The sequence below is a fragment of the Squalius cephalus genome (assembly GCF_949319135.1).
Source record: "Squalius cephalus genome assembly, chromosome: 25".
Taxonomy (NCBI): Eukaryota; Metazoa; Chordata; class Actinopteri; order Cypriniformes; family Leuciscidae; genus Squalius; species Squalius cephalus.
Window position 1 is genome coordinate 7,338,359 of NC_137146.1, and position 18,517 is coordinate 7,356,875.

At 37.7% G+C, this 18,517-nt stretch overlaps 1 long non-coding RNA gene across 2 annotated transcripts in view; it reads right to left on the reverse strand.

The window, feature by feature from the left end:
* LOC307153887 overlaps positions 1–18,517 on the reverse strand; it is a 19,516-nt gene continuing 999 nt past the window's right edge. Inside the window, exons 2-5 of one of the 2 annotated variants that reach the window (XR_013820223.1) lie at positions 4,799–4,831; positions 3,955–4,065; positions 2,285–2,514; positions 1–1,046 (exon numbers count right to left, since the gene is read on the reverse strand). This is a non-coding gene — a long non-coding RNA (uncharacterized lncRNA). The remainder of the gene's footprint in view (positions 1,047–2,284; positions 2,515–3,954; positions 4,066–4,798; positions 4,832–18,517) is intronic. The other variant, XR_013820222.1, reaches the window with a different exon arrangement.

Consider the following 18,517-nt stretch of genomic DNA (forward strand, 5'->3'; position numbering starts at 1 on the left):
TTTCTATGAACCAATCAGATTTTAGCAGTAAGTTTAATAGTTTCCAACAGCATTCCAATTATTTCCCTCCGCATCTACGACTGGATATTAGCCTGCTAAAATTGTTGCAGGGCCACCAAAGGAATATGCTCTGAACCACGTCATGTCCCCCAAGCTCTTTCTGACCTCTCTGAACCTTCAAGTGGGCTTGGAGGGCGATTTGCCCCTGATGTCTCACTAAGACAGACTGACACCACAAGGTTATTTACAATTCCAGCAGCGACTCTGGGGAGAGCTGCGAAATCACTGCGCACGCCACCCTTTATGACGAAGGTTTTCGCAGTAATACAGAAAAGCATTTCTGCGCTCGCGTACTCAGCATTAAGCATGCATTATTTATGCAGGTGCCTCGATGTATTTTTAATCATTAGACAAATTGAACACAGAACAGGGTTGCTTTCATTAATATCTGTCTGCTATGTGAGTGTTTCCGGTGCTCCTGTGTGCATTTTTACCCAAACTGTAATTGCTCATTTTCAGGAAATGATTAGAGTAAAAGGGGGCCGCATTACAGCGGGAATGTGAAAAGAAAATAATTAGCAGCGCCGCACAAATCTCATTTGGAGGCATACAGGAGCCTTTTAGAGGGAGGTCACCGCATGCATTACGTTGTTGATCAGTCCTGATGCTCTGCCAGGGTGACGCTGGCCAATGATCAGAAGGGCGAGGGCTTTTCCCCCCTCACGGCCGCTCGTATCCCAACCGTGGCAGGAAGATTAAGTGCGAGCCTCTCTTGGATGTGAGGAATCATCACTGCGCCCTGAATGCTCCAGCGCCCGGACCGGCTCACCGAACACACTGGCCCGGAACAGAGGACCTGGAGGAGAGCTGATAAAACTAACAGAGCAGGAGAGGAAGAGGGTGAGGGAGACAGCGAGCGTATCGAAAAGTCCAACTTCCTGGGTCAGCTTCAATTTGTATTCATGCATTCATTTTTTTTTTTATGATTTATTTCACCCAAGGCTGAGGAATCAGACTTAGTGGTAGTGGACCAAGTCCAGCATTCACTGATAGAGGGACAGAAAAGGGGGGGGTAAAAAAGAGAGAGAGGGGAGGATCACTGGGGCGGAATGAAATGAGTGATAGCACCTGTGATGAGTCTCAAAATATATATACAGCTAAATAAGACCGACTGTAAATCTTCTGAAGAGTTTGGGGTCTCTGCTATACTTAGCACTGACTGACAGATTCACAGTAATGTGGTCATATATTCACTTTAGATTATGGTCCAATTCTCTCTATTACTGTAAATAACTATTAACTATGACTTTTGCCTCTTTAAAATCCTAATTGCTGCTTATTAGTTGTGAGGTTTAGGTTTAGGTATAGGATTAAGGGATGTAGAATATGGTCATGCAGAATAAGGCATTAATATGTGCTTTATAAGTACTAATAAACAGCAAATATGCTAGAAATATGCATGCTAATAAGCAACTAGTTAATAGTGGGAATTGGACCCTAAACTAAAGTGTTAGCTATTTAAGCATCATTGATATACTACTATAGTTTTTGTTAATATGTTGAATTAAATTGTATATTTATATTATTAATTGTTATAATTATTATATTAATAATTATTAATTGTAATTTTAATTTTGTTTTTAAATATGTCTATACCTATTAATTTCCATTTATCAGTTTTAGTTGATTTACTTTTATTTAAGTACTTATAGCTGAAATATCTAATTCACAATAATAACCCTGAAATGAACATTTACATATTATGTGGAGTGATATTTTAGCCTGACTACGTCAGACTTCCTACTTCCGCTAATTTCATTTCGCTCCTGTAGTCAGTCTGAGATAGCAGCGTATCTTTCAGTTTTCCACCGGCCTGAAAACAGCCGGGCCAATCAACGAACAGAGGGCGGGCTGAGAGCCGTGACGTAGACGCTGATTGTACCGTGGTGGATGCGTACTTGCGTAGATTTACTTCACATAATCTGCAAAAGTCGTTCACAGCCATGTTCACTCCGGTATTTCGCTCGATGGTTTAGTTTTTGCATCATACATGTGTTTACAGTGGAAGTTAGATGCGGCTGAGCCTGCGCATAACACACGCCATAACCAAACGTTATGTGATTGGCTTACGGGTAACCAATGATTTTAAACTTCAGACAATTTTCAATTTTAAAGCGCCCCCCCCGCGAGAGAGAAAACACTTCTCTATTATGCTATTCCAGACTCTCTCTACGAAGCAAAGTGAAGTAGCAGAGTCTGGTATTACCAGGCTAGTGATATTTACCTTGTGAGAAAGATGCTGTATGGAACTGTTCTTTTCATATTGGTAGATTTCTGCAAAACAGATCATAAACTTGATGAGTTTATGATGGAAACCAAACAATATGATATTGGTACACCCATGTGAAAGAAAAACCATAGCCCAGATCTCTTCAATATCACAGTTGGTTTTTACCAGACATCAATGAAGTTAAAAGGAGAGTTGTTGATGTCTTCTGCTTCTATGATTTTTCCCTGGGAAAAAAAAAGAGATCCCCATTAATATCACATCCCTTCAAGAATTTCCGAAAATTCTGAAAAGTCAAATGTGCTCAAAGTTATCAAATCAAAAGTCATTTCATTATGAACATCAAATGATGCACCATATACTACAAACTTGGCCATCTAATGTATGTTTTGCCTCAAAAACATGTTTTAACTACATGGAAGTATTTGTCATCTTTGTCATTGTTTTGTCCAACTACTGCTTTACTCTCCTGTGCTGTGAAAGAGCAACCTCTGAGAAACACAACTTCTCTTTGGGTATTTTCAAACAGGAAATAGATGGGAACTCAAAAGCAGTGTCTGTTCTCCATTTAGATATCATCACATTGTATTTGTAAGTGTTGATATTGAAAAAGATAGATTTACCATTGATTAAATACTAGTTGCTCATCTGCCTGTCAGTGAAAATATCTGGGTTTTCTTCAGCTAACAGCTTTTAGATAATAAAACCACTCGAAACCTTTTCACTCTCTCTCTCTCTCTCCACAATTTTGGAATAAAATTGCCATCTCCCTTGTCTTGCTATGAGGATCATTTCACAGTTAGCATGTTATACTACTGTTCACTGGAGTTTGGGGTCAATGAGATTATTTATTTGATCAAATATACAATAAAAACAGTAATATTGGGACACATTATTACAATTTAAAATAACTGTTTGAATGCTGAAAAGCAGGAACAAATTACTTAAAAAAAAAAGGATATAAATGTATTCCTTTTTCCTTTATTCCTGTGATGCAAAGCTGAATTTTCAGCATCGTTACTCTAGTCTTCAGTGTCACATGATCCTTCAGAAATCATTGCTGATTTACAGAACAAAAATATTTCTTATTCTTATCAAATAGAGTTGTGCTGCTTAAGAATTTTGAGGAAATGTGATATATTTTCTTTTTCTGGATTTGATGAATAGAAAGTTCAAAAGAACTTTGAGCACTGAGCAAGAGCATTGATCTGAAATAGAAATCTTTTGTGAGGTCTTACTGATGCCAACATTTTAAACGGCATAGTTCACCAAAAATGAAAATGCTATCATCATTTACTCACCTTCAAGTTGTTACAAACCTAAATGAGTTTCTTTCTTCTGTTGAACACAAATAAGAAGATATTTTTAAATAATGTTTGTAATGAAATGGTTGACGGTATTCATTGACTTCCATAGTAGGAAAAAAATACTCTGGAAGTCAATGGGTAATTACCAACATTCTCCAAAACATCTCATAAAGAAACTCATAAAGGTTTGTAACAACTTAATGGTGAGTAAAAGATGACAGAATTTTCATTTTTGGGTGAACTATCCCTTTAAAAACACACAGTTGAATAATATTTTCACACTTTTTGCATAATTTCACAAAATTAAATCTTAATTGGAAATGAAGAACAGTATAAACATTGTTCACAAATCCTATTTACCTTGATTTCTCTTTGTTTTTTTTCACACATCCACCAATCACGTCTAATATTTCATGTTCAGCTTGTTCTTGACTGACACTGTTGTCTTCTTGGTAAACAGGTACAATAACCCTTAAAAAACATTAGGGTCAAAATAATTATTGGTTATAATGGAAATGACACCACAACTGAGGAAGTAATTTGTGTACAAATAAATAAATAATTTTCACACACACTAACTAAAATTGGTTTCATTATTTTTTTTAAATTAACAGTTTATAATTAACAGTTAAAAAACATAATAATAATAATAACAACAATTCATTTTTTTTAAAATAATTTACTTAGTTTAAGATTGGAACTCTAGATCGAGAGTGATGAAATCTAAACGCCATTTGAAAAGCAATCCCTTCCACAATCTGTTCTACAGGCATCCAGAGACTTAAATGTAAATATCACAGCCCCCGTTAGTGAAAAGTAAATGACATCATGAACAGGACTCATTATGTGGAGATTTCAGGTGCCCCACTGACCTGTGGGTAATTCACTTCGTAGAGAGGGACATTGAGTATTACTTCAGACTAAACCCAGTAGACCTGTGCATGTCTCAGAGGGACAGTTATTGTGGATTGAGACATGGGATGGACATAACCCCAGACACACACAGGCATGATTGCATGATCTCATGTTCCACTGTACATGCAGTTAGCAGCCATTGTCTAGGTCGATTGCAAGCCAAGCCGAGGTCTGTTGCCAGGCAGATGCATTCAATGCACACAGGAATAAATAAAGACCTGTGAGGTCTGTAAAAGTTAAAGGGATAGTTCACACAAAAGCAAAATAAACTCTGGCATTATTTACTCACCCTCATGTCATTCCAAACCTGTAGAACTTTCTTCTGCAAGACACAAAAGCAGAAAGTCTGAAGAACTCTAGTGTCCAACCAACATTGGAAAAATGGTTCGCTGGAGAAGTCAGTCCAGTCAGTGGGATTAAAAGTGAGTTTAGGTTATCCAAAACAGTTGAACGAGGATCTGGCAATGTATGGTTACATTTTATTTTACAGTACATGTACTTACAGTATACTTGCAGTGTAGTACCAGTACCAAAGAAAGTACTGGTAATACAGTATGGGTTAAGGTTAGGTTTAGGGATAGTTTGAGGGTTAGTACCTAGTTATAACCTAGTTAATGTAATTGCTATAATAAGTACATATAGTATATACATGAGGAACAGGACTGTAAAATAAAATGCTACCCAATGTATTATCACATTAGTTGTTGTACGTATCAAGGCAGTTCAGACATGAAACGTCCAGTGAGTGGCACTTAAAGGTTAATGGCCTATCGCGAATATAAAAATAGCGTAACACGTGGGGAAATCTAGAATATATATTGATATAAGAATATAATTGTGAGTTAAAAGCTAGCATTCCTGTATATTTAGGATTCATGTTTGTAGTATACAGTGATGGGTGTCCAGTGGGTGGCAGTAAGCTAGAGGAAAAGCCCCAGAGAAAAACCTAGAAGAGAAAATAAGAATTAGTTCATGCGAGGTCGAACGCGACTATCAGTATTGGATTGTGTTGTACTGTGTGGTACGGAGCTGTTGAAAATGACGCTGGCTGAATAAAAGAACCCAACCAACTCACACACTTGTTATTTCCTTCTAGTGTGCTACACACATACCCTACACCTAACCAATAGTGGCAAACATGACATAAAATCACATTTGTTGAACCAACCATGGCTGCATTTCTCAAAAGCATCATGAGCTCAGTTGATCGTAGATGTCATTGGTGCTTATGGTTGTATGATCTTGTACGGGTTTGGGGTTGGAAACAAGGGCTTCTTTAATAAAAAACAAGAACAAAACACAAACAAAAACTACCCTGAGGGGGGGGGGGGGGAGACTTGACTTGACTGGACTGGACTGGACTCATAAGGTACATTCAACAACTATCCAGCACAGGACTGCAAACACAGGGAGAATAAATAGGGAGAGCAAACAAAGCAGGTAATGAGGGAGGACAGGTGGGGCAAATTAATCAATAATCAGGTAACAAGATCGACAGGAGAGCACATGGAACAAGGAAACACAAGCCATGTGCTCACAACAAACATAACTAGAACACAAGCACATGACCAGTAAAACAAATCACAAGCCATGTGCTCACACAAAACAAGACATGAACACTCAGCTAATGAGAACTCAAGCCACGTGTTCACACAAAACATGACAACAAAACGTGACATGAAAGCACGAATCATGTGCTACACAGGACACAACAACACATGCAGACAGAAGAGCGTATGGCCCGAGCTCGAAACCGCACGCTCGCGTGACAAGACAGACTGAAACCAAACTAGACCTATGTGCCGGGATCCAAACACCACGACCCGCACATGTAACAAGGCATACAGACAAGAGAGCACATGGCTCGAGCACACTCAATACTGCGCGCTCAGACATGACAAGACAAAACAGGAGTGTCAGGGCTCTGTCACAAAACCAAGAAATAAACTAGACGGAAGTGAAAGAACCCTGACAGATCTACTTAGGCTTACGATGCTTTTGAGAAACGCAGCCATATTAGCTTGCTTCTAAGTCTTAAAGCTCTTTTATTATGACTTGCGTTTCACTGCATTGTAAGTGCAATACTGTATCAGGTGAGCTATCGAACAAGTTTACTACATCAGAAAAGTGCTGGTTATGTGGTGCAAACCTCAAAATGTATTAGCTTACAAATCATGTGGTATTTTAACAGTGTTTTGAGGTCATAACATTGTTTTGCGCAAGTAGAGGCATGTTTTTCCAATGAGAATTGGTTGCATTTTTCATGCAAACAGTGTTCTGCAGAAAAAAGAAAGTCATACAGGTGTGGAAAGACATGTGAGAGTAAATGATGACTGTCATGTTAACTTCAGAATATAACTGATGTTTTTAAAGGAACACTCTACCGCACTCATTTCCATCCGAGACAGCTCTGGCGTTATCAAGAGTGGTGTTATCAAGTTAATGACTTAACTAATTGCAATAAAAAGCAGTGGTGTTTAGCGAGCGAGAGGAAAACGGGTCTAATTAGAGAGCGGTGGCGGCAAAGTTCTCGGATAGTCGGTCTGGGGGAAAAGAGGGGGTCAGGCGAGACCTCTGATCATCGGTCGACTCTCAAAGAGAACGGTTCCTCCATTGATCTAGTGCACTCTCTGCTACCAGCTGAAATATGGAGCCTGTTCCTGTTCACTGCAAACAGCTAGTCACCACAACACACACATCAATACGAGCGCATAAGCACACACACGCTCTTCTGTGCCTTGATCCACTCATACGCTTGCTCACGTCAACATGGACACACTCGCTCAGACAGGACACCCTCATGCACAAACAAATGCTCAATAATGATGTTGAATCCACTCTCATTGCTTTTTGATGAGAGTGTGTTGAAAGAGCAGGCTGCTATGATGTGGTCTAACAATCCCGTTCCCTTATTTGCATTAAGAGCAAGCAGGTAGCCCCAGTAATGGCTTTGTGGCTCTCCAGAAGATGTCTTTGAAGCCAAAGAATCGATGTGCCTCTTCAAAACTTCATATCCTTCCAGATACGACTCCTCGACCCACTCAGGCGCTACCGTGAGACCAAAGCAAAACACTCTTTTAGAAAGAAAAAAAAAAACGAGCGAGAGGAAAGAGGCTAGTGCCACTTTTTTTGTAAGAGAAAACGCAGACATTTGGTCTTTCCGTTCCCTCAATGTGACTGTAGCAAACATTACTGCGCAGGGCTATTTGTGTATAACTTGCTAAATGGAAATAGAGAGGAATCATGATGCCAACTTGCATCATTTAAGCGTAAAGCCCGGCTGGCATAACAAAGATAATAAAAAAAGTAGCACAACTCAATTTTAAACATCCGAAATGAGCCTCATTTTGACAAAAAACCCAGATTTCCAAGGCTATAACAATAACGTGCCATTTTCAGAGACATGTACTGGGTTTTCCACAGTCCACTGAGGCTGAAAGGCCATTTTGATGGGACAGGCTGAACCTTCTGCTATTGAATGTGACTGCAATGATAATTTGAAGAATGGGAGGTGATGGTTAGTCATTACGGCCGTCACTGAAGGTTCTTGAAAATGACTCCTGGCAGGTCCGGCTCCTTCCCAGATGTAGCCTGTCAAGACGCACCAAAGCAGAGGCTAAGCTGATTAAATAGGACCTTTTCCATGGGGTGTTTGTTTATTTAGCGTTCGTACGAGGGAAAAAAAAACCAACTCTCACCGTGATGAAACCGGGCTAGCGCTTAATTGGGATGCGGGTCGCATCTTTTAGCAGGCGGTGACCTGCGGGGAACGTCCTGGCAGACGTGTTGGGGTCACGCGATCGGGCCGGATTAACATAACGGAAACTACATGCCAACTTTGGGCCGTTCCAAAGGATGCTAATTATGGAGCAAAAGTTTAAATCAATACCTTGGAGAGAAAATGGCGATGCACGTATAAAAACACAGGAAAAATGCAGCCAAATTACAGTTGGCCTTTCCCCCCCCTCCTCCTCATTAGGGAGCAGGCAGCATTACCGCCTCAGTTTCTGCGGTTAATGCCACCCAATTCCTTCTGTTTACTGAAAAGCCTCTGCTGTGGCCTCATACCTAATGTGCTGCTTTAAATTTTAATGCTCCGAGTTCACATTGGAGGCTTCTAGGGGGCCATCAAGGCGCGAGCGAGGGAGCCAGATGCCCATCTCACCCCCAGAAGGATGTGGAAGTATTACATTAGACAGTAAATCCACACCGGCCTTGTTAATTATTTAGGAAAACAAAGTGCTGCAGTCATAGACACTCCACTGTACAGCTGAGCAATGTTTAATCTACATAATGTATCTGGAGGTGGATGAAGCCGGGAGAGCGGGGGATAAAGCGGCAGAGAGAGAGAGAGAAACATGCATCTGATAGAGAAGTGGAGAGCGTGCTAGGCTACAGTAATGGCAAGGAAAGGGAGAAATGAAGATGTGAAGCGCTAATGAGACAGCCAGGACAGCGGCTGTGAAACTGCACGCAGGAAGGTCACGAAAGATAAACACGGCGAGGACAGAACAAGCAAATGATCTGAAGCTTTGATATACTGTAGGGGGGCTAGTTGTCACACAGGGAAGGGTTACATCCAGGGGTGTGAAGTAACGAATTACAAATACTCACGTTACTGTAATTAAGTCGTTTTTTTTCAGAAAGTGTACTTTTTTGAGTATAGTTTAAAAATGGTGTAATTTTACTTTTACCGTACTCCGCTATTTTCCTTCCGTTTGTGGTCGTTACTCATGCTTGTTTTAATTTTAGTTTTATCCATCAAAGTGATTGGATCGAGTAATTGGTCTCGTGACTGCCAACAAATCAAATTATGCACAGAAAACTTGAACCGCCTATACCTGCTGTTACTCGTGAGTCGTGACTGCAGCGGAAGTGCATTCTTCAAGCATCAATTCAATCGAGATATCAGAATCTTCCTCTAATATGCTAAGGTACATTTCAGCTTACTATGATATTTATAGGCTGGCCTATCTACAGGGCCTAACATCTGGTGTGCAGTTGGGGGTATTGCGCACTGTGTTAACTCCCTCAAGTGACGAGTTCATAATGCTGTGAATTCCCGCTCCCATTTACTTCACAATCACATAGAGAGAGGCGTCTCGCGCTCGTCATGCAGCCAGATTCTTCTTCTTTTTTTCATTTTTATTGGCGATTGGCAAACCAACTTAAAGGTGCATTACCGCCACCTACTAGACTGGAGTATGGACAGCAGCTTGACAGGAAGGAAGGATGAGGAAAAAAACCAAACAACAACTATATATTCATATTCATTTCTTTCACTTATCCCAATATTTTTTAAAAATAATTCATTAGGAGACTGTACATTTTCCAAGACATTGTTTTTCCCAGTGTCAGATTGTTTTCCACCTTGTATTTCTAACGCCATTCTTTCTTCCTCATATCTTGCAATCTAATAAAATGTGTTTTACTGTCTCTTGTGTGTTACAGTGGGTGCAAAGTCCAGTGGGGTGTTTTCCTATTCTAATTTAAACCAGCATGACCTATTCTAAGTCGACTAATTATCTTTTCTTCTTTTGGATTTCTGCCCTGTACTCTCAGAAAAAAAGGTACAAAAGCTGTCACTGGGACAGTAGCCTACCCTTCAAAAGGGTCCTAATATGTACCAGTTAGGTACTAATATGTACACGTTTGGTACCAATATGTACCTTTGAGGAACTTAAATGCACTCTTTAGGTACAAAGGTGTACCTTTTGAAAAGTTACCGCCACAGTGACAGCTTTTGTACCTTTTTTTCTGAGAGTGTGCCTAAAGCTTATGTCTACTTTTTTTTGTACATTATACAAATGTCGTCCAGTATCAGCTATATCTCAGTATTCTTGCCATATTTTGTTTGTATGTCCCTTTATAATGGTTTTAATTTCTGCTCTACATAACGGTACTTTTTTCATGTTTTATTGATCCTTTAGCCAAAACATCTACAGTCTCATTTCCTTCCACCCCTACATGGGTAGGAACCCAAAGGAAGGACACATCTTGTCCTCTATCATACAGTATTAAAAGCAAGTGGAATATTTGATATATTATATCTTGTCTGCATGATGCTTTCCCAGATTGTGTACTAGATAATGCAGATAAGCTGTCAGAAGCTATGGTTACATTTTGGTTCGGATTATTTTCTTCCAACCACTGTATTGCCAATAAGATTCCTAAAAGCTCTGCCGTGTATACCGATAAATGATCTGTTGTTCTTTTTTGGACTGCTATTTCATAATGAGGAATGAAGAAAGCAGCACCAGTACGGCCTGTCTCTGGCTGCTTTGATCCCTCTGTAAATATTAATAGTTTATCTTGATAAAGGTCCATATAGTTTTGAACTATTATCCTCTGTGGAATAATTATAGATTTTTCTTTTAACATTTGTTGAAGGCTTATATCTACATATGACTTTATGAATTTCCACAGGTGGCACAGTTGATAATGCCACCGCGGGGCTTACTTGAAGCTGGCTGAGGCTTGCATTTTGTGCTTTTGCATTTCCTATCCATCCAAAACTGTAATAATTAGTTATAATATGTTCGGAGCAATCTTTTAAGGTGACCTTTGTGGGATGTATCCCACTATGTCCTTGTAAATGTAACCAATACGCCCTCCTTCTCTCCTGCCTCGACCTGTAATGCATTCACTGGTGATGATTTAAGTACAAATCCGAAGTGCCTGTGCCCGTTCCACATCGAGTTTTTTAAGGTTTGATTCTGATGCTGACATATATGCTAGGCGACCATAATCTAACGCCGTTCTTAAAAGAGCCTGATAGATGTTTATGAGCGATGTTCTACTTGCTTGCCCTGACAGACACCTCAAAACATTATTAATCTTTTTACATTTATTCCTAACTTTATGAATATGTTGACACCATGTCAACTTCTCATCAAAGAACTGCAGCCAGATTCGGTGTGCAGTGCACCTTATGAACCATGGCGTTAACTTGAGCAGCATTTCTGTCAGTGCGTGACTACAGCTCGTTAATAAACAACGTTTTGTGATTGATCCATTTCATACAATCCGTCTTCATTTGGCAAGAGCATTTGCGCAAAAACATTTTTCATGTTCAACTTTTTTGTTTTTTTGTGTGTGGATGCTGCTGATAAAACAGCTTCGCAGAGACTACAAAGAGACATGCATTTGTTTGTGTGTGTGTGTGTGGTTTGTTTCTTTTGTAAAAGTTTTTTCTTTTGTATAACTTCCCTATTTAATGCACAATTTTCCTTACAAAAGATATTATCAGCATTACAATGTGAGTAAATGTAGCTGTGTAAAATGTAAGGGATGATGCCCCCCTTCTAGAACAATGTGCATTTATGGTTAAATTGTAACATATTTTTAATGCCATGGAATTACAGTGTAATTAGTGTTAGCTTTTTCAATGCATTAGGTGAGGTAATCTGATAATATTAGTGATTCTCATTTATTTATCAGAACACTAAAACTGGTACCGTTTTGGAGAGAAATTGGGTATTTTTTAACTCATTTCATGGTGTGTGATGCTGAACTCTCGTATGAGTTTCTAAAGATTTTTGAATTCTTTGCACAGTTATGAACATTGATATTTTATGTGCAACACACCTAATTTTAAATGCATTTTTTTTTTCAAACAATATGATTTAAAAGGTGATGAATGTACTGATTTGATGCATTTTAAAAAGATGGATGATAGATATTCTTTAATCTTTCTGACAAAGAACAAAATATAATGTGAATTACAGTATGTGCAATGTTTTTTAATTTATTAATTGTAGTGTACAGTGTTTATTATAAGAGGGTAGAATCAGTACTCACTACTCATAGTACTTTTAAATTTTACTCTTACTCAAGTAGTTTTTTGGACAAGTACTTTTTACTCTACTCACACAACATTTTTTTGTAATGTAATAGTACTTTCACTTGAGTACCGGTATATTTTTTCAGTACTCTTTCCACCACTGGTTATATCTCAGTAGCCATAAGTCAAAAGTCCTATTATACAAATGTGAATTCTCTCTGGTTTTGTTGATGTCAAACAGTGAGTTCAAAAAAATTGTAAATTAGGCACTTTTCCATCCTTCAAGATATATTTTCTAAAAATAGCTCCAAACATTAGAATGATAGTTTGTAATTGTACAAATAGATCAAATTGAAAAAGATTTTAGTTTTTTATATAATATCATTCTAATGTTTGGGGTATAAGTATACGCTTTATTTAAAAGATATTATTACTTTTATTCATCAAGAATGCAATAAAGTGTCAGTAAAGACATTTATAAAAAGATTATATTTCCAATAAATGCTGTTCTTTTGAACACAAAAAATGTCACGGTTTCCACAACAGCACAACTGTTTTCAACATTGATAATAATAATAAATGTTTCCTGAGCAGCAAATCAGCATATTAGAATGATTTCTGAAGGATCATGTGACTGGAGTAATGATGCTGAAAATTCAGCTTTGATCAGGAATAAACTACATTTGAAAATATATTCAAATAGTAAACAGTCATTTTAAATTGTAATACTATTTCATAATATTACTGTTTTTACTGTATTTTTGATCACATAAATGCAGCCTTGGTGAGCGGTGTGTATATTTTTATACAATTATATTTATTGTACAAAAGCTATTACAAATAAAATGCTAAGAATTATTCTTTTCTATTACAATTAATATTAAATATTATACATTATTTAATTTAGTATAATCCAAAAATTATATAATATATAAATACTTATTTAAATATAATGAAGGTTGATGTTAACCAAACATTAGGGCAAGGGTATTTTTCATAAATATCAGGTCTGGGCAAGTTGTCACATAATTGTTGTAATTTTATACAACCACATAACTAAGAGGCTATAAGGTAGTCAGTACAGAAAACACACAATATAATAAACATTTACAAAAAGTGTGACAACAGTTTCTCTGTGTCTTTCTGTCCCTGAAATGAAATAGGAGAGACCGCTATTTGATTTCAGGGAAAGAAAAACACAGAAAAACTGGGAAAGCGGAGTTGACAAAACGTAGTTTCGCCACAATATGAGACTCTATCCTCAAATCCTCTACATTTTTAATCCCATTATTGTTCAAAAGCTCTGACTCCTCGCTACACTGAACAAAGACATGCAATTTCCCAAGTATTTAATGTTAACTTTTATATGATTGCAACAAAAGGACATAATAGCAAAGCCATAATTCTTACCATAACACACTTTTTAAGTTCATGAGTGAAAGTCTTTACAGGTCTTAAGAAACATTCCCTGCATAAATTTGTGTTTGTAAGTGTGATCTATTATGCCTTCAGAGGGATCAAATAGGAACAGACCGGGTGCATTCTATCATTTATCCTGAACTATATTGGAACCACAACGCTAATACTGCCAATGGATTTGAGGGCATGATGAAGCATCTCAAAGAGATCCTGATCGTCATTATGGCAGAGACACTGAAGTAATGTGGTCGTTATTGATGAAACATATTGAGCTGGGCTGGAATAGAGTGAGAGGGATAGGATGTGGAGGTGTTGGCAGTGGGATGATGATGTTGCAGCTATAACCCTAATCATTGAAATCAGATGAATGCTGTGTCTGGCGATATTTATATGCAGACCATCCTCCATCTGTTTAGAGGCTTTCTGTATCTCTTGACCTGAGATTCCTGTTAAATGCTGAAACAAGAGTTGATGGTAACCTGGGAGGAAAATATTACTAAACATTTCTGTATTTAAAAATAAATGTTTCTTAAAGACCCCATTAAATATCAAGGTTTTGTGACTTTTACTCCAAGTTTATAAGCATTGAGGTCATCTACATGCCAGTGTATACTAATGTTTAAATGTATGCGTTTTTTATGAGTAATAAAATGTATAAATTCTCTTCAGGACCAAAACTGAAAGATGGACATGCGTACGTGTGTGTGTGTGTGTGTGTGTGTGTGTGTGTGTGTGTGTGTGTGTGTGTGTGTGTGTGTGTGTGTGTGTGAGATAGATAGATAGATAGATAGATAGATAGATAGATAGATAGATAGATAGATAGATAGATAGATAGATAGATAGATAGATAGATAGATGTGTAAATAGATGGATAGATAGATAGATGTGTAAATAGATAGATAGATAGATGTGTAAATAGATAGATAGATAGATAGATGTGTAAATAGATAGATAGATAGATGTGTAAATAGATAGATAGATAGATAGATGTGTAAATAGATAGATAGATAGATAGATGTGTAAATAGATAGATAGATAGATAGATGTGTAGATAGATAGATAGATAGATAGATGTGTAAATAGATAGATAGATAGATAGATAGATAGATAGATAGATAGATAGATAGATAGATAGATAGATAGATAGATAGATAGATAGATAGATAGATAGATAGGTAAATAGATAGATAGATAGATGTGTAAATAGATAGATAGATGTGTAAATAGATAGATAGATAGATGTGTAAATAGATAGATAGATAGATGTGTAAATAGATAGATAGATAGATGTGTAGATAGATAGATAGATAGATAGATAGATAGATAGATAGATAGATAGATAGATAGATAGATAGATAGATAGATAGATAGATAGATAGATAGATAGATAGATAGATAGATAGATAGATAGATAGATAGATAGATAGATAGATAGGAACTTGCATGATCAGTACGGCTATCTAGACCACAGCTTTAACATAAAATGTATGAATAAACTCATAACAAAATTTCATTAGCAAACGCAAAGAACTTACTCAAAGAACAGATTACGCTCACCCATGAGACTTTTACCATTTAGAGTATTACAATAAAAATAAAAACGATTGTTTGAATACTCTATTGATGCTCTTGCATTAGTAGTCCCTGAAAATATTAGACTTTACATTATTAAAAATGGACACGAACAATGAAAGCATTGAGAAGCGGCCACACCTTTTGCTCAGCTGTGATTTAGAATTGTGCGGAATGCATTTGCACTTGTTTTCACCTCTGCTTATCTCCCCCTCTCAGCCCTGTATCTCGCGTGCCCCTCCTCTAATTTATCTTCTTTCTGGCTGATTGATTAGTAATGCCTTTTTTTGTTTGTTTGTGACTGAGACTTAATTAGATTTCACAGGTTAGAGGTCTACATACTGAAAGTTCAAGATTATTGTTATTATTTTAATTAGATTGTGCCATTAAAGCGGGTTATTGTGGGACATTTCGGAGAAGGGAAGGGCAGCACTGTGGCTCCAGCGGCAGTCATTAAGTCTGTGATGGAGTTCCGCACATGTTCGAGAGCTCTGGATGTGCGTGGTTATAGCCTAACAACGTCAGAAATGAAAAGAGCTTCTGGGAGACAAAAAAAGTGCTGTGTACATGGACATTTTTAGTGTGCTATGGATCCACCTGTTGACTCAAAGAGAATTCTTTTCAATAAAATTATACTAAAAATCTCACAAGGCTACACATTCGCAGATGACATGCTCTGAAGCGCAGTGAGCCTTGAGAGCTTTTTGTTGAGTGCAATTAGAAACGGCCTTCTGTCTGAAGGCCTGTTCACATCAAGGACGATAACTATGAAGATATAGTTCTGATAAATCATATAAAGGAAGACAGAGACCAAGAGTCCACACCACAACTCTAATGAGAATGACACAATGAAACGATATCGTTGGAATCACTTTTTCAGCTGATGAATGATAAAAACTTTGACAGCCAATCATAATCCATCCTGCTTTAAAGAGATCAAGCATTTAAAGCATCTGACAACAAAATTCAGTGTGCGCTATATGTGAATAAGCCTAAATTAAATCTGTTCATCATAAAAAGCGATCGTGTCTCTTCAGAAAATTTGGACTAAACCGCTCAATTCATATGGATTCATTTTATGATCTCTTTATGAACTTTTCGAAGCGCCAAAGTGGTAGTTGCGTAGCTGTCAATGGAGGGACAGAAAGCTCTCAGATTTCATCGAAATATCTTCATTTGTGTTCCGAAGATGAACGAAAGTCTTACGATTTGGATCAACATGAGGGTGATTAAATTAAAAATTTTAATTTTTGGGTGAACTATCCCTTTAACATTACATCCTCACCAAAGAGGTCTATAATACCTGGTGAAATGACATTGCCATTCATATCAAAACATCATGAGTTTTGAGCCATAAATGTCAGGAAAATTGCATCATGACAGTTGCAGACACACAGTTCCAAACCCTTCACTAGCAAAAATCCAGAGCGGTGACGTCAACAGCGGCATATAGGGGGAAATATGAATCCATTTAACTCTATTCCATTTATTTGCCTTCCTCAAAGACCCATTAAAAGCCTTCTTGAAATCATTCAGATCTTTCTAATGGAGACCCTGAGAGGAAGTTGAACCTTCTAAAGGCATTTTAATAGATGAATTAAAAGACAAAGTAGTGTCCAGCTGCATGGCCCCTAAAAAAGAAGTGCCTTATAATGAATAGCCATTATTACGACATGTACAAGTCGCTAATGAGAGCGATCATGACGGCGCAGTTGTTGGATTGGACACCTGGTAGTTATTGAACAGCAGTCACATTTAAAATGCATTTAGAAGCCTGATTACAACCGTATGAAATAAGGTATAATAGTCCTCGTCAGAATTCACGGCGTCTCAAACAGTGTGTCGGAAAAAAAAAAGAGAGCGAATATCGTAAAAGCGATAATAACTATTGCACCCATCTGGGGGGTAATAAATAAATAAATGTGTGCTTTGCAACTGTGCATCAGCCAGCAACAAGAGAGACTCGGCTGTGTGCGGATTTAATTAGAAAGCAAAGCTTTTTGACAGTAAATTGATTTTTAATTGTCTTCTTCTGCATTCACTCCAGGTGGCTCAAGTCTTCTCTATTTGATGTTTTGTGTGCTTTATGTGAAGGTTTTTTCCTCCTGCCAAAACACAGTTTATTATGGCACACTGCAGATTAGCAAGCGGTTCTCCCAAATCAAGCCCATTCTACATCTGAGGGACATCCAGTGGGATTTTAACAGAACTGTCGAAATTCTCTGTGGCACGGTCCCGCAAATGCACTCAGAAACAACAGCAATAGGGTTTGTTTTAAAAAAAAAAAAACATGGTCTGGTCGACAACGCTAATGGGCCCAACAGGAAGGAAATGTAATTTGAAAGGAGCTGATCTATGTACGCCATTGTTGTGGGGTAATGCTGATGTAATTATTATCTGCCGTTGATGGAGGTCGGTAGAGGAAGGATTTGGGACCATGCCACAAATCAGCGCAGGATGCCAGGATGTCCTTCATTCACACACAGTAACACAAAACACCATCTATATATACATGGTTATGATCGTTCTGCTAGGTAAACATCTGCTGTATATCTGAATCATACAGCTAGATTCAAAACAGCCATGACTAAGTCCGAATGGGTGTGGTCTGCACTGAATCTGATCTAATGAGCTTATATCTGTAGTTTTGAATCATGTTATGTAACACGTTCCCTATATTCTGCCTTACAAATGACTTTCCAACGGGCAATTTATCATTTACATGAAAAACAGTTTTAATTAACAGCTTGCATTGAATATGCTCGCTGCAGTGGCTAAATAAAGATTGTTTCACAGCAACTCATGCATCATACGGTGTGATGGTGTGACACAGTTATGAAAGCCTTTGATCGTCACACATCAAAATGATACAAAAGGGTCCTAGCTTCAGCTTTAAATCAGTTATGAAAGCAAATGATATAAAATGACAGTACGCTAATGTGATCGGGGTGGGGTTGACCTTTTCTGTGCTTAGCTCTACAGCTGTCTGGTCCAGTCATGAGTATAGCCTGCCCTTTCTACAGATATTCTAATACTTTATATGTTTTATAATGCGATCTATCCCAACTTCAGGGAGTTCTTATGCGGAAGGGCGTCAGCTTCGGAAAACAGTTTTATTTTTTCCTGATGCGTGGTATAGGACAGCTCTTGATTTAGTTTCATACCAAATTAATGTAATGTAACACGTAAAGGGAGTTAAAATAATATAAAAAGCAATATCTAGTACCATTTTCA